The 26,802-nt window shown below is 35.7% G+C and overlaps 1 protein-coding gene across 8 annotated transcripts in view; it reads right to left on the reverse strand.

Moving 5' to 3' along the window:
- Positions 1-26,802, reverse strand: part of XRCC4 (X-ray repair cross complementing 4) — a 304,283-nt gene that overhangs the window by 172,093 nt on the left and 105,388 nt on the right. The gene's annotated exons all lie outside the window — the stretch shown is intronic.

The following is a 26,802-nucleotide window of genomic DNA, read 5'->3' on the forward strand; positions in this document are numbered from 1 at the left end:
CAGAATAATAAAATAAATTTCACATGAAAACTCTTTTTTTTTTTTTTGCGCCACACTGCATGGCATGCCTACAGGATCTTAGTTCCCTGACAAGGAATGGAAACCACACCTCCTGCCGTGCAAGCACAGAGTCTTAGCCACTGGACCAACAGGGAAGGCCCATACATGAAGATTCTAAACTCCAGTTTCTGTTAATACTGATAGTAAAAGCTATCTCTGAAGAAAGAGCAAAATTTTTGTAATATCTAAGAGAAATATAGGGTTTTAAATTTATAAACCTGGGAACAGTAATTACTTCTCTGTCAAAAACCAATAATTTATTACTATAAATTATAAATGATAATGTCATATGTCAAACTTGAGTACTTTTGTGTAGAGGTAAGATATAAAAATATCTTAAATCTTCTACTAGAGGTCACTACAAAATAAAATAGTTTAATACATCTTTATTATAGTTAAGGAATTCTAAAAGAGACACAGGCTCTCCTCGTTTTGGTAGATAAAGATACTAAAACACAATGATTTAATAATAATGACTACAATTATCCTTAGGCTTCCCTGGTGGCTCAGATGGTAAAGAATCTGCCTGCAATGCAGGAGACCTGGGTTCAATCCCTGGGTTGGGAAGATCACCAGAGGAGGGCATGGCAACCCACTCAAGTATTCTTGCTTGGAGAATATCCATGGACAGAAGAGCTTGGTGGGCTATAGTCCATGGGGTTGCAGTGAGTTGGATATGACTGAACGACTAAGCACACAGCACATAATTATCCTTACTATTAGAATTATTATAACTAAAATAAGATTTTAAATGACAATTAAAATTATATAGCTATCATATCTTATACTTGAAGTCTAACTCAAGCATAGCACAAATATAAACTCATTTAATCATCACCAAAATGGAACTATTATTATATCCATTTTAACTGAGGTTCAGAGTGGTTATCTAACATATCAAAGGAATAAAATCAAGATCCCACTATGCTATCCTGTTAAACTGTTTGCTGACATAAGGAGTATGCTAACAAACAACAAGTAAGAGGAAGAATTAGCTTCAGAATCTACACATAATTCTAAACAGAGATTCTAAAGGCATTGAGTAGGTGGCAATATTGAGAGTACAGAAATTTTTTTTTTTTTTTTTGGTTTGTGTTGTTATTTAGCCTCCTGGATAAGTAGTTTCTATTACGGCATTCACTGATAGGAATATTTCTAAAGTATCTTATTTTTAAAGAAGCACTCCTATAAATATGTTATATATATATTAAGAAACACTTAATTTCTTAATTAATTATTATTATTAATTATAATTTTTATATTATTATTATAATTAATTACTGATAATTGAGACTAATCATATCAGTCAATCTACAAATAAAAATAAAAGTCCTAAAGTAAAACTCTAGTGTTTGCAATCTGAGTGGTACTTCATAAAACATTTCTGTTAATTCCTATAATTTAGGATTATTCAGTTGTTTAACCCCACAGAGTAAACTTTTCTGGATGAATTACGTTTACCAATTTACTTTAAAATTTTCAGATTAAAACCACGGATAGATGTTTTAATATCATAGAAACTCGGTGAAAAGATTTAAATACTGAGAATTCCTAGATGTTGAAAAATATTTACATATACTTGCTTAAAATGTAAAGGAAAACAAAGGATTTTTATATTCTTGTATTAGTTCAGTTCAGTTACTCAGTCGTGTCCGACTCTTTGCAAACCCATGGACTGTAGCACACCAGGCTTCCCTGTCCATCACCAACTCCCGCAGCTCACTCAAACTCATGTCTATCGAGTCAGTGATGCCATCCAACCATCTCATCATCTCTCATCCCCTTCTCCTCCAGCCTTCAATCTTTCCCAGCATCAGGGTCTTTTCCAGTGAGTCAGTTCTTCGCATCAGGTGGCCAAAGTATTGGAGTTTCAGCTTCAACATCAGTCCTTCCAATGAACAGTCAGGACTGATTTCCTTTAGGATGGACTGGTTGGATCTCCTTTTAGTCCAAGGGACTCCCAAGAGTCTTCTCCAACAGCACAGCTCAAAAGCATCAATTCTTTGGCACTCAGCTTTCTTTATAGTCCAACTCTCACATCCATACATGACTACTGGAAAAACCATAGCTTTGACTAGACAGACCTTTGTTGGCAAAATAATGTCTCTGCTTTTTAATATGCTGCCTAGGTTGGTCATAGCTTTTCTTCCAAGGAGCAATCATCTTTTAATTTCATGGCTCCAGTCAGCATCTGCAGTGATTTTGGAGCCCAGAAAAATAAAGTATCTCACTGTTTCCAGTGTTTCCCCATCTATTTGCCATGGAGTGATAGGATCGGATGCCATCCGATGATCTTAAGTTTTCTGAATGTTGAGTTTTAAGTCAACTTTTTCACTCTCCTCTTTCATTTTCATGGGCACATAATAATAATGTATTATGGGCATAAATGTTATACAAGGACTGAAGAATACTGGTTTAGCCACAAAGAAATTTTGTATGTATTTATGTATTTTGTTTTTGAAATCTAAGCAGGTCATAATGTCTGCTTGATGCTTTAATTTGTTTTATCTCACCTCTTTCTGTTTCTTAAAAGAATGGAAACAGACTAAGAAAAATTCTGCTTTATTTCAATGAGTACATATAGTTGTGTATATATATATATAAAACCTAAATTCAGCAATTTGAGCTTAACTCTAATTAGAATAGTAAAATTATAATTTTTAAATTATAAATTTAAACTGAATTCTAATTTTAACAGTAAAATTATTATTAAATTATCATTTTAAAATACCATAATTATTATTATTAAACCTTTACCCAAAAAAGACTTGGAAAACTTATAAGAAGTTTGAAATTATCTCAGACTATTTGTCACATCTGATTTATTTCTCATAAACTTAAAATCAAATGGCCAAAAACTCTTGCTTTGAAGTACATATAATGAGTCCATTTAACAAGTATTTAAGTTTAAATAGGAAAGTTTTATCTATGCAAATTATATAAGAATTGAAAGTAAATTTGAGTATTTAACCTTTTAAAGCTTCTCTTATGCAAACAAACACACATAAGATAAAGATCAACTATAGAATATTACTTGTTTGAGTCAATACACAAGAAAAATGAAGCATATTTTATTTTTAGACAATAGATTATCAGTAAAACATAAACCCAAACCATGATTTTATATTCTTACATTTTCACAACTGTCGGGCAGCTTTGACTAAGATGGACATTTAGAAAGGAAAGAATTTTTTTTTTTTTAAATCACTTGGAAGTTGCAACAATGGCAATGGATAATGAATCATTATCCATTGAGTGTTATATTCAGGCTCACATTTTGATCCTGAATGAAGTAAAATACAAATGGACAGGTAAACACAACCCCCTAACCTATTTAAGATGGCAAAAGATAAAGGTAACAGTTTTAAATCACTAATAACAAACAACTTCTTTCAAAATATCATTCAAATGCTTATATTCAAAATTCCAAAGGAGAATTCTTCAATTTTTTTCTTGGCTGCTCAGTGTAGAATAAGCTTAAAATGTCATTTCTTCTTAAGAGCAGGCAGGCATTTTTCAGTTTCTATTTTTCTAATTATATTCACTAATTTGGGGTCCTTTAACAGGTGTGACAGAGAAGGCAATGGCACCCCACTCCAGTACTCTTGCCTGGAAAATCCCATGGACGGAGGAGCCTGGTAGGCGTAAGTCCATGGGGTCGCACAGAGTCGGACACGACTGAGCAACTTCACTTTCACTTTTCACTTTCATGCATTGGAGAAGGAAATGGTAACCCACTCCAGTGTTCTTGCCTGGAGAATCCCAGGGACGGGGAAGCCTGGTGGGCTGCTGTCTATGGGGTCGCACAGAGTCGGACACGACTGAAGTGACTTAGCAGCAACAGGTGTGAACATCCATTATTTGAAACAATGAAAATAATCAAGAAGTATTTAAAACTCAATCCAAGAAAAATATGTTACTTGAAATATTCTGCTTATTTTGTAGAAAAATTCTGGAATGTATGCGAACATGAGTCATCTGGACCATCCTGTCTGTATTCACATAGTTCAGAACCAAGGCAGGAAACGCCCTTTCACTCTCACTACCTCTGTTCCTGCCTGTCCACCTTATTACAGATGTAACGGACCACATGCCCAATTGCACTGGTCTTATCAGAGGGCCTCAAATCAGGCCTAATGAACTGAGAAGCATAAAATATTTCTGTGCTCTAACTCTACATCCAACCAATACAGTATACTAACGCATATATATGGAATTTAGAAAGATGGTAACAATAACCCTGTGTACGAGACAGCAAAAGAGACACTGATGTATAGAACAGTCTTTTGGACTCTGTGGGAGAGGGAGAGGGTGGGATGATTTGGGAGAATGGCATTGAAACATGTATAATATCATATATGAAACGAGTCGCCAGTCCAGGTTCGATGCACAAAACTGGATGCTTGGGGCTGGTGCACTGGGACGACCCAGAGGGATGGTATGGGGAGGGAGGAGGGAGGAGGGTTCAGGATGGGAAACACATGTATACCTGTGGTGGATTCATTTTGATTTATGGCAAAACCAATACAATATTGTAAAATTAAAAAAATAAAATTAAAAAATATATATATATTTCTGTGCTCTAACTCTACATCCAACCCATCTTTATACCATCCTTCAAATAAAAGTGGAAACTTTAAAAAGGTGTTAGCTGTCTCGCATGGTATATTTCTCCATCTATTAGTGTCCTCTTTGATTTCTTTCACCAGTGTTTTATAATGGCAAAACCAATACAATATTGTAAAGTAATTAACCTCCAATTAAAATAAATAAATTTATATTTTTAAAAATAAATAAATAAATAAATGTTAGCAAATTCCCACAAAAGTAACATTGGATGGTTGTGTCGATTTAAAAGTCCTTTACTTTCGTTTTTTGTTGGACATGTAAAGCTATTAACACAGATGTTCTTTATTAGTTCTGTAATTTCAAAATAATCTGCAATATAAAATTAGGACTTCAAATAGTAAAACCAGAGTCAGAAACCACAATGGGCAAAAATAAAATTTTTTTGCAGTTCGTTCTTAAGACCTTATGGTGAATTTTCTGTACACAGATCTATACTCGGCACCTCACTCAGTCTATAATCTATTAAGCTACGTTTTTATTTTTCTTTGTCAAAAAAGTTCAAAACAATTTTTTAAATACTTGCAATCATATTAGGTTGCACTAGTTGACTCTGTCATTTATTTTAGCAAGCAACACAAACAAAGCATTTTTTATCTGATTTGCATTAAAACTTCACAATTTCAGAAAACATATCCATTTTCTTTAGCTGGTGTTTTAGTCTGGACATCTTTAAATGCAAGATTAAATGCCATACCCTTTTACCCATCACTTCAAAGCCCAGATCAAATTCTCTTTATCTACTTTAGCCTGTATTAGCTTCTCTATTCTTAATAATTCAGATTTGTCTCACACAATTTTTCACCCAGTTTCATCCTCTGTGTATCTCTCTTGTTGCTTCAGAAATGCAGTGTTTTCCTTTAAATTTTTAGTTCTTTGAGATCAGAGACCATATCTTATATGTCTTCCTTAACTTCCACAGTGTCTTATAGAGCTCTGGACATATACTGCTCAATAAAAGACCTAAATTTTTTAAAACTGCTATGATATTTATTAATAAGAGAATAAAAGTATAATATTTCAGGTAAAATAAATTATCGGGACAGTGATACTCTAAATACAAATTAAGAAATCTTGAAGCTTTTAAGAGATAACAGTTTTATTTTATTGAATAGTATAATTTCAGCAAAAGGGCATGGTTAAAAGACTGTGTAATAGCTCTTGATATTGTGATAATACATAGGTTTAATAAAACCTAAAAAGATTTGTTTTTTGAAAAATGTAAGAATGTATATGTACTGTTTTCAGGTTCTTTGGAATGGCCACACAGATAAAAGAGAATATATAGTATCGGTAAAATACACAAAAGAAACACTAATGTCAGGGGAATTGTTTATTGTTTCTGGGGACAGGAGGATTCTCAAGATGTAAGCTGAACTCTGCTTAGAACATATCAACTAAAGAGGTTGATACATTATCAACGCAGTCTAAATAACCTTGCAGAATTAATCTGTGTTACTGTCCTGGGAACCAAGATGTAAACCTAAAGGAAAAGGAGGAATAAAGATATCTTGAGATGATTCCTAAGCAAACAAATGGAATTCCTTTTTTTCAGTATGTGCTTTTAATTTATTAACATGTTTAAAAAGTTTAGCTGTGTCTCGACATGTGTACACTAAAAAGCAAACCCTACTCATTATAGTTTGTAATACAGGATATTTTTATATTATAGAAAAACATATAGCTGTAAATACACAGTTGTTATAATACACAGTTACAAAATTCTAGTAATAAAGGAAACAAGTCAAGTTACATAGTAAAAAGGAAACTAAACTGTATTATTTTGGACTAATTACATTAATCATCAACTGTATTTTTAATCAAGAATAATATTTTTTACTAAGATGTTTGTATCATTAACTCTTTGGTTTTGTGACCTGCTTGAAATGTTATTATAGATTTAAATTTAAAATATTACGAATGAGTATTCTAAACCAGTGACGTACCTAAGTTGACAACTAGGCATATTTATCTTCCACAGTAGCTGGAACTGAGAAGAGAATGTTCATAGGACTTTCTAAACAGATAAGAGAACTTTATTGTGAGACTATTAATCTCAACTTTCCAATTATTTTCTTGATCACATTTCTTAAACCTTATTTAAAATGTTTAAATATCTTAAGATGATTATATGATCAAGTAAGACTTGCATATGCAGGGCTTCAGATGTATAGACCCTGTAGGTCCTTACAATCAAAATGCAATAATCCAAAAATTAAAAAAAAAATACACTGAGTTCTAGTATAGATCTACAAATTTATTAGCATTTTAAGGGTATGCTGTATGCTATAATATATTAAGTATCATCTACAAATTATTTGGTATTCATAATTACAAAATCCATTAGTAGGAATCAGCAAAATGAAATGAAAAGCCCAAATGTCTTTGCGATAAGGGAATTTCAGAAGTTACTGTTACTTTAAATGACTACAAATGTTTATTCCATTATGTCCTTGAAATAGAGATGGTAAACCTTTTGGTTCATGGAAAATATAGGAAAAAGCAGATTTATCTTAGTCTAATTAGGAGTTATAATAAACAATGAAAAATACTCTATACGTGGATTTAGAATCAACAGGTGACACCAGTGGTAAAGAATCTGCTTGCCAATACAGGACACATAAGACGCACGGGATGGAACTCTGGGTTGGGAAGATCCCCTGGAGGAGGGCATGGCAACCCACTCCAGTATTCTTGCCTGGAGAATCCCCATGGATAGAGGAGCCCGGTGGGCTACAGTCCATAGGGCCACAAAGAGTCAGACACGACTGAAGCTACTTAGCATGAAAGACTTTAGCAACAGTAAATTGGATTGGGGGTAGCAGGGTAGGTAGATGTCAGGGGTTGCCTATTATTTACCTGTTACTTTAAGTTTGATATTAGGTTCTGAAAAAGAAACAGTACTTTGGATCTCCTGGCACTCTACTAAATCTCATAACACTTATCTAATCATATCTTCATAGTATGCTTCTCTGTCTTTCATTTACAGCGTAAATGGTAATATTTCTTAGATAGGACCCTTGATCTAATTCTCTTTTTTCTCTGTTGAGTTATATGTTTATCCACAATATCAGCTCCTATTATTACAGATGAGTTGAAAAATTGCCAAATGTGTATCAATAGGTGTTTTCTCAATTCAGGACTTCTATAAACAATTAACATAGCATTACAAAATCTACTTGCATTTTTCTTCAGTTCAATTCAGTTCAGTCACTCAGTCATGTCCAACTCTTTGCGACCCCATGGACTGCAGCACGCCAGGCTTCCATGTTCATCACTAACTCCTGCAGCTTACTCAAACTCATGTCCATTGAGTCGGTAATGCCATCCAACCATCTCATCCTCTCTCATCCCTTTCTTCTCCTGCCTTCAATCTTTCCCAGCATCAGGGTCTTTTCCAAGGAGTCGGTTCTTTGCATCAAGTGGCCAAAGTATTGGAGTTTCAGCTTCAGCATCAGTCCCTCCAATGAATATTTAAGAATGATTTCCTTTAGGATTGACTCATTTGATCTCCTTGCAGTCCAAAAGATTTTCAAGAGTCTTCTCCAACACCAAGTTCAAAAGCATCAATTCTTCAGTGCTCAGCTTCCTTTATGGTCCAAATCTCACGTCCATACATGTCTACTGGAAAAATCATAGCTTTGACTAGACAGACCTTTATGGGTTAAATAATGTCTCTGCTTTTTAATATGCTGTATAGATTGGTCATAGCTTTTCTTCCAAGGAGCAAGCGCCTTTTAAATTCATGGCTGCAGTCACCATCTGCAGTGATTTGGGAGCCCAAGAAAATGAGTCTGTTACTGTTTCCATTGTTTTCCCATCTATTTGCCACGAAGTGATGGGACTGGATGTCATGATCTTCATTTTTTGATGTTGAGCTTTAAGTCAGCTTTTTCACTCTCTTCTTTCACTTTCATCAAGAGGCTCTTTAGTTCTTCTTTGCTTTCTGCCATAAGTGTGCTGTCATCTGCATATCTGAGGTTATTGATATTTCTCACATATTGATTCCAGCTTGTCCTTCATCCAGTCTGGTATTTCAAATGATGTACTTTGCATATAAGTTAAATAAGCAGGGTGACAACATACAGCTTTGATGTATTCCTTTCTCAATTTGGAACCAGTTCATTTTTCCATGTTCAGGTTTAACTGTTGCTTCTTAACCTGCATAGAGGTTTCTCAGAAGGTAGGTGGGGTGGTCTAATATTCCCATCTCTTTAAGACTTTTCCACAGTTTGTTGTGATCCTCACAGTCAAAGGCTTTGGGGTAGTCAATAAAGCAGAAGTAGATGTTATTCTGGAAATCTCTTGCTTTTTTGATGATCCAACAGATGTTGGCAATTTGATCTCTGGTTCCTCTGCTTTTTCTAAAACCAGCTTGAACATCTGGAAGTTCACAGTTCACATATTGCTGAAGCCTGGCTTGAAGAATTTTGAGCATTACTTTACTAGGATGTGAGATGAGTGCAAGTGTGTGGTAGTTTGAGCATTCTTTGGCATTCCCTTTCTTTGGGGTTGGAATGAAAACTGACATTTTCCAGTCCTGTGGCCACTGCTGAGTTTTCCAAATTTGCTGGCATATTGACTACAGCACTTCAACAGCAACATTCTTAGCATTTGAAATAGCTCAACTGGAATTCCATCATCTCCACTAGCTTTGCTTGTAGTCATGCTTTCTAAGGCCCACATGACTTTGCTTCCAGCACATCTGGCTCTAGGTGAATGACCACACTATTGTGGTTATCTGGATCATTAAGATCTTTTGTGTATAGTTCTGTGTATTCTTGCCACCTCTTCTTAATATCTTCTGTTGGTACATACTGTGTCTGTCCTTTATTGTGCGCATCTTTGTATGAAATGTTTCCTTGGTATCTCTAATTTTCTAGATGAGATCTCTAGTCTTTCCCATTTTATTGTTTTCCTCTATTTTTGCACTGATCACTAAGGAAGGCTTTCTTATCTTTCCTTGCTATTCGGGAACTCTGCATTCAGATGGGTATGTCTTTCCCTTTCTCCTTTGCCTTTAGTTTCTCTTCTTTTCTCAGTTATTTGTAAGGCTTCCTCAGACAACCATTTTGCCTTTTTGCATTTCTTCTTAAGAAGGTCGGATTTTGATCACTGCCTCCTGTACAGTGTTACGAACCTCCATCCTTAGTTCTTCAGGCACTCTATCAGATATAATCCCTTCAATCTATTTGTCACTTCCACTATATAATAGTAAGGGATTTGATTTAGGTCATATCTGAATGGTCCAGTCATTTTCCCTACTTTCTTCAATTTAAATCAGAATTTTACAATAAGGAATTCATGATCTAGGCCACAGTCATCTCATCTTGTTTTTGATGACTATACAGAGCTTCTCCATCTTCAGCTGCAAAGAATACAATCAATCTGATTTCAGTACTGACCATCTGGTGATGACCATGTGTAGAGACATTTCTTGTGTTGTGGGAAGAGAGTGTTTGCTATGACCCTCAGTGTGTTCTCTTGGCAAAACTCACTTAGCCTTTGCCTTGCTTCATTTTGTATTCCAAGGCCAAACTTGCCTGTTACTCCAGGTATCTCTTGACTTCCTAGTTTTGCATTCCAGTCCCCTATGATGGAAAGGCCATCTTTTTTTGGTGTTAGTTCTAGAAGGTATTGTAGATCTTCATAGAACTGTTCAGCTTCTTCGGCATTAGTGATTGGGGCATAGACTTGGATTACTATGATATTAAATGGTTTTCTTTGGAGACGAACAGAGATCATTCTGTCATTTTTGAGACTGCACACAAGTACTGCATTTTAGACTCTTTTGTTGACTATGAGCACTACGCCATTTCTTCTTAGCGATTCTTGCCTACAGTAGTAGATACTGTATTTTTTTTTCTTGTACTAATCCAAAAGCCACAAAAAGATAGGAGCTATATATGACTCAAATTAGCATTCCCTTTTTTACATGGTTAAATATAGAATGTATTCATTCATTCATTTATCAGACTTTTTGAGTATGTACTATGTGCTAGGCATTGGACAAAAAAAACTATTTCGAACAAAAAAAACAATTTGTCTACTCACTTGGCCCTTATATTTTAGTAGAGGACTGACAACACCAATGAACAAATAATAATTTCACCCAGTTGTAGATTTAATGAAGAAAATAAAATGGTAATAAGATAGCGACTAGAGGGCAGAGTAGGCTTAGATATAGTGGGCACAAAACAAGTCCTTCTGAAAACTGAGATGGCGAACAGAGATAGGATTGGAAAGGTAGACAGGAAACTAATTCAGGCAGGATTTTGTGGACTACAGTAACAAGTTCAGAACTCACTCTAACAAAAAGCCCTCAGAAGATTACAGGCAGAAAAATGAGTGCTTACAAAGTACTCAGCATTTCCTCTAAGACTGTTCCCAATCTGCCCACCCTCCAATTATTCAGGCCGTGTGTAATCCCGTCCCCTTAAGTGTGGGTAGGTCTGTGACTTGCTTCTAATTCTAACCAAGAGAACATGGCAAAGATGACACATATCAGAACTTCAGATAAACCAAAAGCAAAAAGCAAAAAAAAAAAAAAAAAAAAATATATATATATATATATATATATATATAAAATATACGAGGAATTTGGTTTGGAATCACACTCATTTTCAAGTTATTTTAGAAGGAATTTATATTTCTAATATAAAAGTAGTGAAAATGAAGTCATTCAGTCGTGTCCAACTCTTTGTGATCTCACGGACTGTAGCCTACTGGGCTCCTCCGTTCATGGGATTTTCCTGGCAAGAGTACTGGAATGGGTTGCTATTTCCTTCTCCAGGAGATCTTCCCAACCCAGGGATTGATCCCGGGTCTCCCGCATTGTAGGCAGACGCTTTACCATCTAAGCCACCAGTGAAGTCCCAGGGAAGTTCTAATATGAATTAAAGTGCAATTTCTCCATTCAGGATCACTACATTTCTTTAATCAAGAGTTATTTTTATGTCCTTTGTTTGTTTCTCATTGTTAATTTTTTGTTTCCATTTTCTCTTTTTAAACTTTTTTTTTTATTATTGAAGTATAGTTGATTAACAATGTTATACTAATTTCCGGTGTACAATATAGTGATTTGATATTTTTATAGATTATACTCCAATTACCATTATGATAAAGTATGGATTATATACCTTGTGCTGTCCATTATATCCTTGCATCTTATCCATTTTGTACCTAGTAGTAGTCGGACACCACTGAGCGACTTCACTTTCACTTTTCACTCTCATGCATTGGAGAAGGAAATGGCAACCCACTCCAGTGTTCTTGCCTGGAGAATCCCAGGGATGGCGGAGTCTGGTGGGCTGACGTCTATGGGGTCACACAGAGTCGGACATGACTGAAGCCACTTAGCAGCAGCAGCAGTCTATGTCTCTTAATCCCCTTTCTCTATTTTGCTCATTCCCTCAATCCCTCTTTTCACTGGTAAGCACTAATTTGTTATCTGTATTTATGAGTCTGTTTCTGTTTTGTTACATTCATTCATCAGCTTTATTTTTCAGATTCCATATTTAAGTGAACACATACAGTATTTGTTTTTTTTTCTGTCTGATTTACTTCACTAAGCATAACACCCTTCAAGGCCATCCATGTTGTTGCAAGTGGCAAAAAATTCATTTTTTTATGGCTTAGTACTCTACATATGGACATCACCAGATGGTCAACAGCAGAATCAGATCGATTATATTCTTTGCAGCCAAAGATGGAGAAGCTCTATACAGTCAGCAAAAACAAGACTGGGAGCTGACTATGGCTCAGATCATGAGCTCCATATTGCCAAATTCAGACTTAAATTGAAGAAAGTAGGGAAAACCACTAGACCATTCAGGTATGACCTAAATCAAATCCCTTATGATTATACAGTGGAAGTGAGAAATAGACTTAAAGGACTAGATCTGATAGATAGAGTGCCTGATGAACTATGGACTGAGGTTTGTGACATTGTACAGGAGACAGGGATCAAGACTATCCCCAAGACAAAGAAATGCAAAAAAGCAAATGGCTATCTGAGGAGGCCTTACAAATAGCTGTGAAAAGAAGAGAAGAGAAAGGCAAAGGAGAAAAGGAAAGATATAAGCATCTGAATGCAGAGTTTCAAAGAATAGCAAGAAGAGATTAGAAAGCCTTCCTCAGGGATCAATGCAAAGTAACAGAGGAAAACAACAGAATGGGAAAGACTAGAGATCTCTTCAAGAAAATTAGATACCAAGGGAACATTTCATGCAAAGATGGGCTCCATAAAGGACAGAAATGTTACGGACCTAACAGAAGCAGAAGATATCAAGAAGAGGTGGCAAAATACACAGAAGACTGTACAAAAAAGATCTTCATGACCAAGATAATCACGACGGTGTGATCACTCACCTAGAGCCAGACATCCTGGAATGTGAAGTTAAGTGGGCCTTAGAAAGCATCACTACAAGCAAAGCTAGTGGAGGTGATGGAATTCCAGTTGAGCTCTTTCAAATCCTGAAAGATGATGCTGTGGAAGTGTTGCACTCAATATGCCAGCAAATTTGGAAAACTCAGCAGTGGCCACAGGACTGGAAAAGGTCATTCATTCCAATCCCAAAGAAAGGCAATACCAAAGAATGCTCAAACTACCACACAATTGCACTTATCTCACATGCTAGGAAAGTAATGCTCAAAATTCTCCAAGGCAGGCATCAGCAATACGTGAACTGTGAACTTCCAGATGTTCACTCTGGTTTTAGAAAAGGCAGAGGAACCAGAGATCAAATTGCCAACATCTTCTGGATCATGGAAAAAGCAAGAGACTTTCAGAAAAACATCTATTTCTGCTTTATTGACTATGCCAAAATCTTTGACTGTGTGGATCACAATTAACTGTGGAAAATTCTCAAAGAGATAGGAATACCAGACCACCTGACCTGCTTCTTGAGAAACCTATATGCAGGTCAGGAAGCAACAGTTAGAACTGGACATGGAACAACAGACTGGTTCCAAATAGGAAAAGGAGTTCGTCAAGGCTGTATATTGTCACCCTGCTTATTTAACTAATATGCAGAGTACATCGTGAGAAATGCTGGGCTGGAAGAAGCACAAGCTGGAATCAAGATTGCCGGGAGAAATATCAATAACCTCAGATATGCAGATGACACCACCCTTATGGCAGAAAGTGAAAAGGAACTAAAAAGCCTCTTGATGAAAGTGAAGGAGGAGAGTGAAAAAGTTGGCTTAAAAAGCTCAACATTCAGAAAACTAAGATCATGGCACCTGGTTCCATCACTTCATGGGTAACAGATGGGAAAACAGTGTCAGACTTTATTTTCTTGGGCTCCAAAATCACTGCAGATGGTGATTGCAGCCATGAAATTAAAAGATACTTACTCCTTGGAAGGAAAGTTATGACCAACCTAGATAGCATATTCAAAAGCAGAGACATTACTTTGCCAACAAAGGTCCGTCTAGTCAAGGCTACGGTTTTTCCAGTGGTCATGTATGGATGTGAGATTTGGACTATGAAGAAAGCTGAGAGCTGAAGAATTGATGCTTTGGAACTGTGGTGTTGGAGAAGACTCTTGAGAGTCCCTTGGACTGCAAGGAGAGCCAATCAGTCCATTCTAAAGGAGATCAGCCCTGGGTGTTCTTTGGAAGGAATGATGCTAAAGCTGAAACTCCAGTACTTTGGCCACCTCATGCAAAGAGTTGACTCCTTGGAAAAGACTCTGATGCCGGGAGGGATTGGGGGCAGGAGGAAAAGAGGACGACAGAGGATAAGATGGCTGGATGACATCACCTACTCGATGGACCTGAGTCTGAGTGAACTCTGGGAGTTGGTGATGGGCAGGGAGGCCTGGCATGCTGCAATTCATGGGGTCGCAAAGAGTCGGACACGACTGAGCGACTGAACTGAACTGAACTAAACTGAATATTTCATTGTGTGTGTTTCAGATCTCCTTTATCGACTCATCTCTTAATGGAAACTTAAATTCATATCCTAGCTATTGCAAATAATGCTGCTGGGGTGCATATGACACTGGGGTGCATATATCTTTTCAAATTAGTGTTTTCATTTTCTTTGGATATACACTCAGGAGTAGGACTCTTAGATGGTAGTTCTATTTTTACTGAGCAACCTCCATACTCTTATCCATAATGTCTGCTTAGTTTTTAATCAGACTCCCTTACACTGTAGCTAATAAGACTACCAAATGATCTGTAGGTAGAAATATGAATGTAACTGCCTACTTAGTCTCATTTTCTGTTATCTTGAATTCCTTGGTCATATAAAAAGCATTATATGGTTATGGGAACCTAAGCAATCTCTGTTTTAGAATCCTAATTCTGACATTTATTTTAAGTGGTGTCCTGCACAAGCAATTGTAACCACTGCATTCAAAATGATAACTCATCCTATACGAAATTCATGAACACAATATAAGGGCTGATCATGAAGGATTTTACAAATAAGCCACAATGGATGTAACACCAAAGGGCACAAAAAACTCTACTCTCTAGAGTCAGTTTGAATTGGATATGTCTTCTAAAAGTGGTTGATTACTTTAACACACAGTAGCATTCCAGTGTGGCTATGACAAAGAAAAATCTCACTGGGGAGCTCACTGTTGCTGTTGCTTAGTTCCTAAGGCCTAGTGGAAACAATACGGAAACAAACACTGAGGGGGGCGGGGAAACTTATAACATGATAGAATACCTTACTACGAGATACTTAGGAAATATATCTTAATAGGACATAGTATGAAATATCATGGAATGATTTATTTCTGTATTTAAACCAGTTTACCCTGTTTAGTAAGAACTGCTCAGGCCTCTCATAACATTCTCTTAAGAAAATTTAACTGAAACAATAGAATCTTGTATTTTTTTCTGATTATAAATCCTGGACTTTTGCCATTTAAAAAATTGCATAAACTTAAAGCCAACCTCCGTTCTTCCACTCCTGAAGCACTGAACTATATATATTTGATGAAATAGCCTGACTGGTTAAAGGCGTTGTATTGACATTAGAACTTTCTGGAAACAACAACAACAAAAAAATCATACACACTTGTGTTAACTATAACTTCATTTCCTTAAAATCAGTTATTATAAACCAGTAAACTCAAAACAGGTGATCTTTAACAAGCCACAGAGGTACCAAGTAAGTATAGGAATCCAGAAAAAGATATGTTCATTTTTTGTTTGGCTTATGAGTTTCTTTCAAAAAATCTTCACAAAGCTTAATAACTCTTTTTAAGCTATGACTTAAAAATGCTTCTGTCAGATTTTTCATCCCAAAATATTTACTAAGAATCCTAAAAAAGGCACCTATAATAATGTTGTGGCAGATCTCTAACAAGCAAATCCCAATCAAAAATATTTATATAGAAAACTAGTCATACTTATTTTGATTTATTTCGTTATTGACCTAGAGACAGGATAAAAAGAAATTCCTGGTCTAAAAAACATACTAAATTTTTCAAGATGTTTTATTTCAGGTGATAATAACCTAATAGAAAATCTACTTGTAAAGTATAAAAATTAACAATTATTTTTAATGAGATTTAGAAGGACTGGAGAGTACAATGGATGGTAAACATTCATTTAATTGAATTTTCTTGCAAAGAAAAATGTAATTAAAAGTTAACATTGAGATAGTTCCAGTTTCGATAATAGCAAAGTAAGCTGTATTAGAATAATGCTCCTAGAGATAACAATTATAAACTCTGATGGTTCTCTCCCATTTAAAAAAAAAAACAAACCCAAAAACGAAACCCTATTTCAAGGACTGGAGAATGACAGAAAGCAGGCAGCAAGTTGAGAGTACTCAAACCGGGTAAGAGCATGTTTATGTGACTTGTGCCTCACATGAAATCTCCAGTCCTAGAGCTCATGCAGAACAAGTCTCTACTTGTAGTCATGCATCCAACTCTTTGCGACCCCATGACTGTAGCCTGCAAGGCTCCTCTATCCATGGCGATTCTCCAAGCAAGAATACTGGAGTAGGTTGCCAAGCCCTCCTCCAGGACATCTTCCCAACCCAGGGATTGAACCTAAGTCTCTTAAGTCTCCTGCATTGGCAGGCGGGTTCTTTACCACAGCATGTGAAGTGAAGTCGCTCAGTCGTGTCCGACTCTTTGTGACCCCATGGACTATAGCCTACCAGGTTCCACCATCCATGGGATTTTCCAGGCATGAGTACTGGAGTGGGTTGCCATTTCCACATGATACAATTAGCCAAAAGAGACAAAAAAGAGAAGGAATTTAAAAAGCAGAAGAAATGCATAAACTGAAAGATTTAAATTTCCAAATGCAAAGGTCCCAGCACACTTGATTAACAGGGATCTCACAGCAAGGTGTAGCATCCTCAAACTTCATAACATTTGGGACAAAATGAGAACCCTAAAAGATTCCAGAGCAATAAGATAGATAATATGTAAATTTATTATAAGGATTAGAATAGCACTGGATTTCTATAACAAAATTGCATACCATAAGTCAATGAATTACTATCCTCAAAATGTGATGAAATAAATCAAATTATACCACAATATTTTTCTAATAATAATAACACTTATTGAGTACTTACTATATTTCAAGTATTATGTCAATTAATGACTGAATAAATTCAGATTTTGAGCTCTGCATCTACAGCTAAAGTCATACAAGGAATACATGATATACAGTCAATAAGTTTTTGTAGAATCCTACATAAAAATTTAAAATTTGATTAAATATTCTTTAGTTCCTACCAGGTACACTACAAGGCAATCTACATCACAGAAAGATGTTATCAGGTAGAATACTTGCTTTACATAAATGTAAAGAGAGCAGTAGTATTTTATGAGGTCTACAATGTTAATAGATTAATTTTAGAAAAAATCGATACAAACTATAACCTGAATCTTTAGCCTTTAAAAGCTCAAAGTATAAATAAATGTCGAAATAGTACAGCATTAAAATTGCTGTTTCCAATGAAATAATGTCATTATTAGATGAAATACCAAGTGTTTTGTGGTAACTATGTAAATAAGTCATGTTACATAGAATAGCACCTTGCTGTTAGCAAATATTAAAACCAGAAATCCAGTCAGTTAAAGTCCAAAAGAAATCAACTCTTTTGGCATACTGTAGTTCCACTTCTGTGAACTGTTTCTTATGAAGCAATCTCAAATGAGAACACTTAATCATTGCCAAAAAATGTCCAAATGGTATAGCAATTATTGTGTTTTGACAATGTAGTAATCTCCATTCATTCAATGGGGTGCTAAGGGATGAATCTGTAACTTATGTAAGGGAGTAGTAGAAAGGAGAGTGGCATTCTGAAAATACAGTGTATACTGAGAAATATGATTACATGAAAATTCACAGCCGTTAGGGAAATAAAGTCAGACACAGAATGAACATTTCATAAAATTTTTTAAAAAATATTTTTTCTTTGTATGACTCAAAAGGTTGGATCAAAGATGTATGTTTAACCACTGGAAACACTTTAGTACCTATTGTCATGGTTACAACATGCGGGGCGGGGGAAGCATTCCCTTTAATAAGTCAGTTCAAAAAACTACAGAATGTAGACTCTCTAAAACTCATCATGATTTAAGTTTATAAATCAGTGCTTGGCTATAAATTGAAGGAGGCCATGCTGTCTGGTGTGCACATACAGAGCTCCTTTTAGAAAGGTAGTGCCAATAGGTTTATTTAACTTTTAAACTAGGCAAGTAAATTTCTCAAGATCATGACAAGTTTTGACAAGTTCATGCTTCGGATAAACTCAAATTTGCCACCAAAATATTGCTAACTGGGCCAGTGCATAAACCAAAGAAAGTTATATGGGGATAGCCAACTGCTTTTAAAATGACTGGACCTAAAGTCTTCCCAAAGGGATTCTATATTTTAAGTGACAGCAATTGTCACAGTCCATGTGCCCTTAGAATGACTATGGAAGTAGTCACTTTAAGTGAATAAAGAGAAGATAGTGCCCATAACGTTAGGTTGTTTTCCTAAACTGGACAGAGCTAATATTCCAGTTTACTGAACATTAGTCTCACAGGAAATAGAAGCCAGGCATTACTGGGGGCCAAAAGAGGCTTTTCTCATTCTGTCTGTATCTTCCCCTTAACCAAATTATTCTCATCCATAGGGATATTCTTAATATACTTCTGCCCTCAAAGGTCATCTCTGTAGATCTCCTCTGAATGATTTTAAGAAATCTGACCACCTTGACTCTACAATCTAGAAAAATGTTCTGGACTTGAATATCTACTGGTATATATCTATCTCAAATGCAAATTACTATTTGTTTAGCATTTGTTTAACTGAGTTTTTTACTTTTAACAATCCTATGTATTAGCAACAATTCTAATAAGCATACATTCAAAGTCTACTTTAAAATTTGAGGTTATCAAGTGTAACAATTAAATTGGTTTTAATAGCTATTTCCTAAGACCTAAACGTGATATCAAAGACTGACACTTGAATTTGAATTCTGGTTATTCTTAACACTTCTTTCTTCCAACATGTTTTCCTTTTGGCTGAAACTAAAAACATGAAGAAAACAGGATATGTACACAATACTCTAAAATTTGAAACTTCCTTATGTTATCCACATTGTTGGTACTTAAATTCCAGAACGAGATATATCAAATATAAATATTACAGTCTAAATGAGGTTGCTTTGCCAATAAGCTGTGTTCTTGATATCAATCTGAACTTCAAAAACCTAGATGTCCATCAGCAGATGAATGGATAAGAAAGCTGTGGTACATATACACAATGGAGTATTATTCAGCCATTAAAAAGAATACATTTGAATCAGTTCTAATGAGGTGGATGAAACTGGAGCCTATTATACAGAGTGAAGTAAGCCAGAAAGAAAAACACCAATACAGTATACTAACGCATATATGTGGAATTTAGAAAGATGGTAACAATAACCCTGTGTATGAGACAGCAAAAGAGACATTGATGTATAGAACAGTCTTATGGACTCTGTGAGAGAGGGAGAGGGTGGGAAGATTTGGGAGAATGGCATTGAAACATGTAAAATATCATGTATGAAACGAGTTGCCAGTCCAGGTTCGATGCAGGATACTGGATGCTTGGGGCTGGTGCACTGGGACGACCCAGAGGGATGGAATGGGGAGGGAGGAGGGCTCAGGATGGGGAACACATGTATACCTGTGGCGGATTCATTTTGATATTTGGCAAAACTAATACAGTTATGTAAAGTTTAAAAATAAAAAAAAAAAAAAAAAAAAAAAAAAAAACTTAGAGTAATACTACTGTCCAATCTGTTTACCCTACGTGAATGGCATTCAAAAGCAAACAAACAAAAAAAACTACCATATAACTTCAAAGAATTGTTCACTCTTACACCTTGAATCCAGTAAACAGTTAAAGGGAATTTTTTTAACCAAATACTAGTGGTCATGTATGGATGTGAGAGTTGGACTGTGAAGAAAGCTGAGCACCAAAGAATTGATGCTTTGGAACTGTAGTGTTGGAGAAGACTCTTGAGAGTCCCTTGGACTGCAAGGAGATCCAACCAGTCTATCCTAAAGGAGATCAGTCCTGGGTGTTCATTGGAAGCACTGATGCTGAAGCTGAAACTCCAATACTTTAGCCACCTCATGCAAGGAGTTGACTCATTGGAAAAGACCCTGATGCTGGGAGGGATTGGGGGCAGAAGGAGAAGGAGACAACAGAGGATGAGATGGCTGGATGGCATCACCGACTCGATGGACATGAGTTTGGGTAAACTTCGGGAGTTGGTGATGGACAGGGAGGCCTGGCATGCTGCGATTCATGGATTCGCAAAGAGTCGGACACAACTGAGCGACTGAACTGAACTGAACTGAACTGAATATATATATCAAAGGTACAAAGAAATAAAACACTGTCTCTGCCCACAAAGAGGCTCTTATAACAAAAAAAATACCCATTATATAGTATGAAAAGTGTTATTTAAAATGCTCATTAACATGTAAACTATTATATATAAAATGGATAAACAACAACAAAGTCCTACTATAAAGAACTGGAAACTATATAGTGATAAGCCATAATGGAAAAGAGTATAAAAAAATGTGTGCACGTGTATATATATATATATGAATCACTTGGCTGTAAAGCAGAAACTAACATACACTGTAAATCAACTATACTTCAATTTTTAAAAAAAAAATGCTTATTAAACTTTTCACAAGTACATCAATTTCAGAATAGATAAGCACATTTGGGGGATTATAGTAGCCACATGAAATTTTAAGTATGATATCAATATACAGGCCCATAATCAGACCCTCAATATCAAGACCATCAATACCTAGTGTGAGGCTTTATTTTATGTGTCAGTTTCATTTGGATGCCCAGAGAGCTGGTTAAACATTATTTCTGAGTCTGCCTGTAAAGATGTTTCTGGAAGAGATTAGCATTTGAATTAGTGGACTGAATAAAAGAGATTGCCCTCCCTACTGTGGGCAGGCACTAACCATAGAGCTGAGGGCCAGACTAGAACAAAAAGGCAGAGGAAAGTTAAATTCTCTCTCTGTCTGACAACTTCACTGCAACATGAATCTTCTTCTGCCCTTGAAGCTCCTTGGTTCTTAGGGCTTCAGACCTGAATTGGAAATTCAATATCAGCTCTTCAGCTCTCAGGCCTTTGAATTATACCACCAGCTTTCTTGGGTCTCCAGATTGTGAGAGTTCTCAGCCTCTACACTGTGTGACCTAGTATCTTATAATATATCTATACAGATAGATATTTTATATAGGAGATACTTTTGGTTTTTTCCTTCTGAAAACTATAATACAGGTAGTAGTTCTGTCTTAAAGAGCTTACAGTTATGTCCTAAAGAAAACTCGTTTCCCAAAATTTCCTCACTGTGCTCTGTCATCCTATAGCCAACTCAATAAAAAAAAGTGAAGAGGGTAATAACTACATTTATCAAAGTTTTTTTTCTATGAGTGTGAATTGAACATTATAAATAACAAAATAAAGAAATACTGGAACAATATCTAAAAATAAAATCAGAGAATATCAGAAATAATGACTGTTGTTGGAACATATGCAGAAATAATTTCCTGTAGACAATTCATGTCATCACTATGAACTACCATTGAAAAAGGGAACAGTCCAGAATTATTTGAACCTATGAGATCAACACAAAAAGAGAATCACAAAAAGAATTTGTTCATAATTTTACCAAGAGAGAGAAAAGGCAAAATGATGTAAATTTTTCCATTGTATCTGTCTCATCAGTGAGTAACTGAGAGGAACCACCCTGTCCTGGATTAAATATGACTTCCCTCTCATTGCCAACAACAATCTATGACTCCTTTTAACATGAGTATCTACCTCTCATTCCATGCAAAAATGATTCTGTGGGATACTGGAAACAGATTTTTTTTTTAATAGTTCAACATGATATTTCTGAAGAACAATTAAAATCTGTAGAGATAAACCCTAACAAGACAATTTAAGGACACAAAGCACTATAAACTTAATCTTCTGGATATCTGCATGTTCAATAACTCATTTATATTTTCATGTTTTTATGCAACCATAAAGAAGTACAGCAGAAATTCCACTAATCACCTGTATTTAATTCTCCAATAATCCAAATCTTCATTCTCAAAAATACTTTAGACAGCCATAGTTCAAAATGCTCTTCAATGCTGTTCAAGTGAACAGCAATAGCAATGGTTAGGAAACCAATTTAGAAAAGTTGCATTAAGAAATATTTTTGATAGATGGATGTCAACAAACAGAAAGTCTTCAAGTATCTCACAGAGAAAGGGATTAACATCAACTGAAAGTCCTATTTTCTCTATGTTCTGAACATATAACACCATAAGAGGAGCCCCAATTCCTAAGCTCCAAAGAAAAAATAAAAGGAGTAAGACACTGATAGTGTTGAAGGGTTTCAACCACCACTGTCGCTAAAACAGTATTCCAGTGATTATCCTCTGCCACTCAAAATGAGTCTATTGATTCACTTTTGGTAATCATAAAGTTATGCTTTAAGATTTTTTTCCAATAATGCTAGAGAACTGATACCTACTTTTGACTGCACTGCCTTTTTAGCAAACATATGAACATATAAAATCAGCATGTGTGAAAGTACGATCAGCACCATTTAAATCAATTTCACTGAGTTCCTGGTATGTTTTAGAAATTATTAGGGGCTGAGAATGAAAGCATAAGCAAAGCATACTTTCTGTCCTTATGAAATTATAATCTTGCAGGAGACACTGAAATGCAATCAGTCAACTAAGATGCAAAATATTTGAAAATTATGAATGGGATTGACTTCCCTGGTGGCTAAGATGGTAAAGCATCTGCCTATAAGGCAGGAGACCCGGATTCAATCCGTAAGTTGGGAAGATCCTCTGGAGAAGGAAATGGCACCCCACTCCAGTACTCTTGCCTGGAAAATCCCATGCATGGAGGAGCATGGTAGGCTACAGTCCATGGGGTCGCAAAGAGTTGGACACAACTGAGTGACTTCACTTTCTTTCTATGAATGGGATGAAGCTAGGAAAAATAATAAATGCCATGCTAAGACATTTAGTCCTTATTCTCTAGGTTAAGGTTTGTAAAGTTACTGTCTTCAGGGGCTATGCGGGTAAAATAAATGAATGAAGTTAATGGGCTGGCAAACTACAAAGAGCAATTCCCATCCATAGGGGCAGCTACTAGTAGTAACAGTGGAAGGAGTAGTTGCCTTGTGAAGATGAAGATGAAGACTACTAAGATTTTTAATTTCTCAAGAAAGATCAGAAATCTAGGTTTCTAGGTATAAGCTTCTGATTTAAGCTATTGGAAACTTGTCTAAAACGTTTTATGCATGGAAGGGTAAAACATAATATGTCTATAGTCCATATTTGGTCTTCTGGTAAAGGCAACAAGGTGGAACTTTAGATGATTTTTAAGCAGAATAGTGTGATTAGATTTGCATTTTAGAAATGTCCCTCTGGTAGTAGATGAGAGTAGGGAGGACCAGAGACAGGAAGATCAGTTTTTTGGAAAAGTTCCTGCAAAAAAGATGGTGGACTTAAATCTGAGCTATAGAAAAGTGCAGACAAATTTAGAGTGAAAAGAACTTGAATGAAAAGCACTGAAAACTGGGCAACATATAAGCTGAAGTGAAGGAGCAAATAATAAAGAGGGGAAAATGAAAATACAAGAGTAAGGCTGAGTGTGAGAGGGGAAACATATGCAGGCCTAATAGAGTGAATTCAAGGAGCGGTAGGAAAGACCAGGACAGAAGAATTTAGACTTAGAATAAAAATTCTTTCTTTTCTGAAACTAAAGAAAGAAAAGAATATACACACATATGAAGACGGACAAAAGAAACTGAAGAAATAGATGGCTAATAGCATCTATTATCTTAATGACAGGCAGAATGCTAAGATACCTGTCAAGATTCTAGTCCTCTGATATATGTGCCCTGTGCAATCCTCTCCTTTTGTGGTGTAAGAATTTGTGAATTTAATGAGATATTCACATCCATGATTATGTTAGGTTACACGGTATAGCTGACTTTTAACAAGAGAGATTTATTCTGGTGGACCTGACCAAATCAAATCTTCAAAATGGAGTGGGATCTTTGTATGAGAAAGGAGTTAACTTGAAGGAAATTCTCTGTTGCTGGATTTGAAGATGGAGAGAGCCATAAGAGTGGCTTCTAGGAGCTGAAAATGACCCTTGGCTAACAGCCAGCAAGGAAATAAATGCTGCTATTTTATTTTTTTTCCAACCATTTGAACTTGGAAGAGGAACCTGAGCTCCAGGTGAGAATGCAGTCTGGCTAACACTTTGATTTCACACTTGTGAGATCCTGAGCAGAGAATCCAGTGGTCCCAAGGCTGGACTTCTGACCTATAGAAACTGTGAGATAATGAATGGTCCTTAACTGCTAAATTTGTGACAATCTGTTATATACCAATAGAAAACTAATACATTTAGCTTAGAAAACACAATTTCTTGAATGAAACAACAAACACTCATTCAAGATAAGGTTGGTTGAACCACCACAAATCAGAGTCAAGCTGGATTCATTTTCCAGCAACTGTGATCTCATTAAGCTTTACCCAAATGTCCTACCGGGCACTAAATGAGAAATTTGTTGCTGGTGTTTAGCCGCTAAGTCGAATGAAAAATAACTTGTGTTATATCAAATCTTAAGTTTATATCAAAGAGTTAGACAGTCATAACAAGGTTCTCCAAGAATATACTCCCATGCCAAGACTGGAGAAGAAAGCAGATGGATGCAGCAAACTTAAAAAGTCACTATTTCATTGGTGGTTAACAAACATGAAAAATATTATGAAGCAATTTCTTTGAATTTAACAACTTCAGAAGGTTCTAGCCATCATGATAGAGGAAAACAAGTACAACTACAAGTTTCTCCAGTCAGCAAAGTAAATGGCTGTATTTCTACTAAAATTCTTTAAATGTATGTATGACAAAAGGTTAACTTCAGTATTATAAAATTATTTCAGAAAGCATTTCAATAATTATGGTAGAAATAAAAGTTATGAAAGAATGATAGTATTATTACAGTTCTCTTGGCATTTATTTACTTAAGTCTTTTGAAATCACTCTGTTTACAGTCATACTTACTTTCTGGTTTCCACAGTAATAAACACACAGCCTGTTTATTTTAAATATTTCATCCTGAAATGAGAAGGATTTTTTTTCCCTCAAACTTATCCTGCACACTAACCAAGATTGCAAGCCAAAAAAAACACAGGAGACCAAAAGTGTAAAAGACAAGAAAGATCCAATATGAACATTTTCTAGTCTTTAGACTGAGAGAAGAAAAATGTTAAACTCCAGCTGTTTTAACTTAATATAGAAGGATAGCATAGATTGGTCTAGTCTTTGTCTCTTGAGGGAGACAAGTAGCCTGTGACACAATTTGTCCATTTTGTTCATTTTATGTTAGTAAGTATAGCACTTGCTGTGTATTTTATCATTCTTTTGTAAACAATCAGTTCTCCTTAAAGAGAATAGTTCTCTTTAGATTAAAAATGACAGTCTACTCCAAATCAACAAATATATAAAAATCTCTGAGAAAATTGTGTTTAAAATTAAGAGCTGTCCTCAGATGAACACTTTCAAGGGGGTAGTCTTGGTTATCCAATCAGCATTCACTCTAAATCGAACAAAAGTACTTCCCTTTAAACTTAGCCAAACAATAAAAAAATCATCCATAATTTTTAAAAGTAAATGAGCTATAAAAATGGCTATTTTCCAAAATACTAGAAAATAAATCTGAAACATTTTTTTTTTAATGGAAGCATAAAATAGATGTTAAATAATAATGAGGAAATAGTAAAAACAATTCACATTTGGCAACTTTCACCTCTAACTCAAGACAATCCAAAACATCAAATAATCACACCTCCCACCAGCCCCCTCGAATTTATCCCCTGTGGCTCTCTGACCAACTCCTGCTCCAAAATGGACCAACACCCTCTAAGTCAACTGTAGTGCCATCATTCTGGATCTCCCTTCAGCGTCACCCTGAGGATTCTTTTTGTTGTATACCTTATTCCTTAATGTTAGATTGCATGACATGAGTTGAAAGCTTGGCTCATTAATCTTCAATCATTGCTAAAATATACATTTAAAAACTATGCTAACTCTTTAGCTTCAAGTTTCAATACACAGTGTTTTTCTGGATGCTGTTCAATTGTAAATAGTTCATAACCTTTCTTTAAATTTCTTCTCTAGCCCATGAATTTTCTTATGTCTATGTTTTATATTTGTGGAAGAGACAATAATTAAGTATTACGTATTTTTGTAATTAAGTATTTACAGAAAATTAGAACTCTATATTGATCCTCTAGAGCCTTTTGTGGCACAGTACATAGTTAAGTGGGCTTCCCTGGTGACGCTACTGGTAAAGAATCCACCTGCCAATGCAGGAGACATAAGTGACATGGATTCAATCCCTGGGTCAGGAAGATCCCCTGGGGGAAGGCATGGCAATCCACTCCAGTATTCTTGACTGGAGAATCCCATGGACAGAGGAGCTGGTGGCTACAGTCCATAGTATCGCAAAGAGTCAGACATGACTGAAACAACTTAGTACAGCACAGCACAGCACATATAGTTAAATATTGTCATTCTTT

Source organism: Bubalus bubalis, chromosome 9, assembly GCF_019923935.1.
Source record: "Bubalus bubalis isolate 160015118507 breed Murrah chromosome 9, NDDB_SH_1, whole genome shotgun sequence".
Classification (NCBI taxonomy): Eukaryota; Metazoa; Chordata; class Mammalia; order Artiodactyla; family Bovidae; genus Bubalus; species Bubalus bubalis.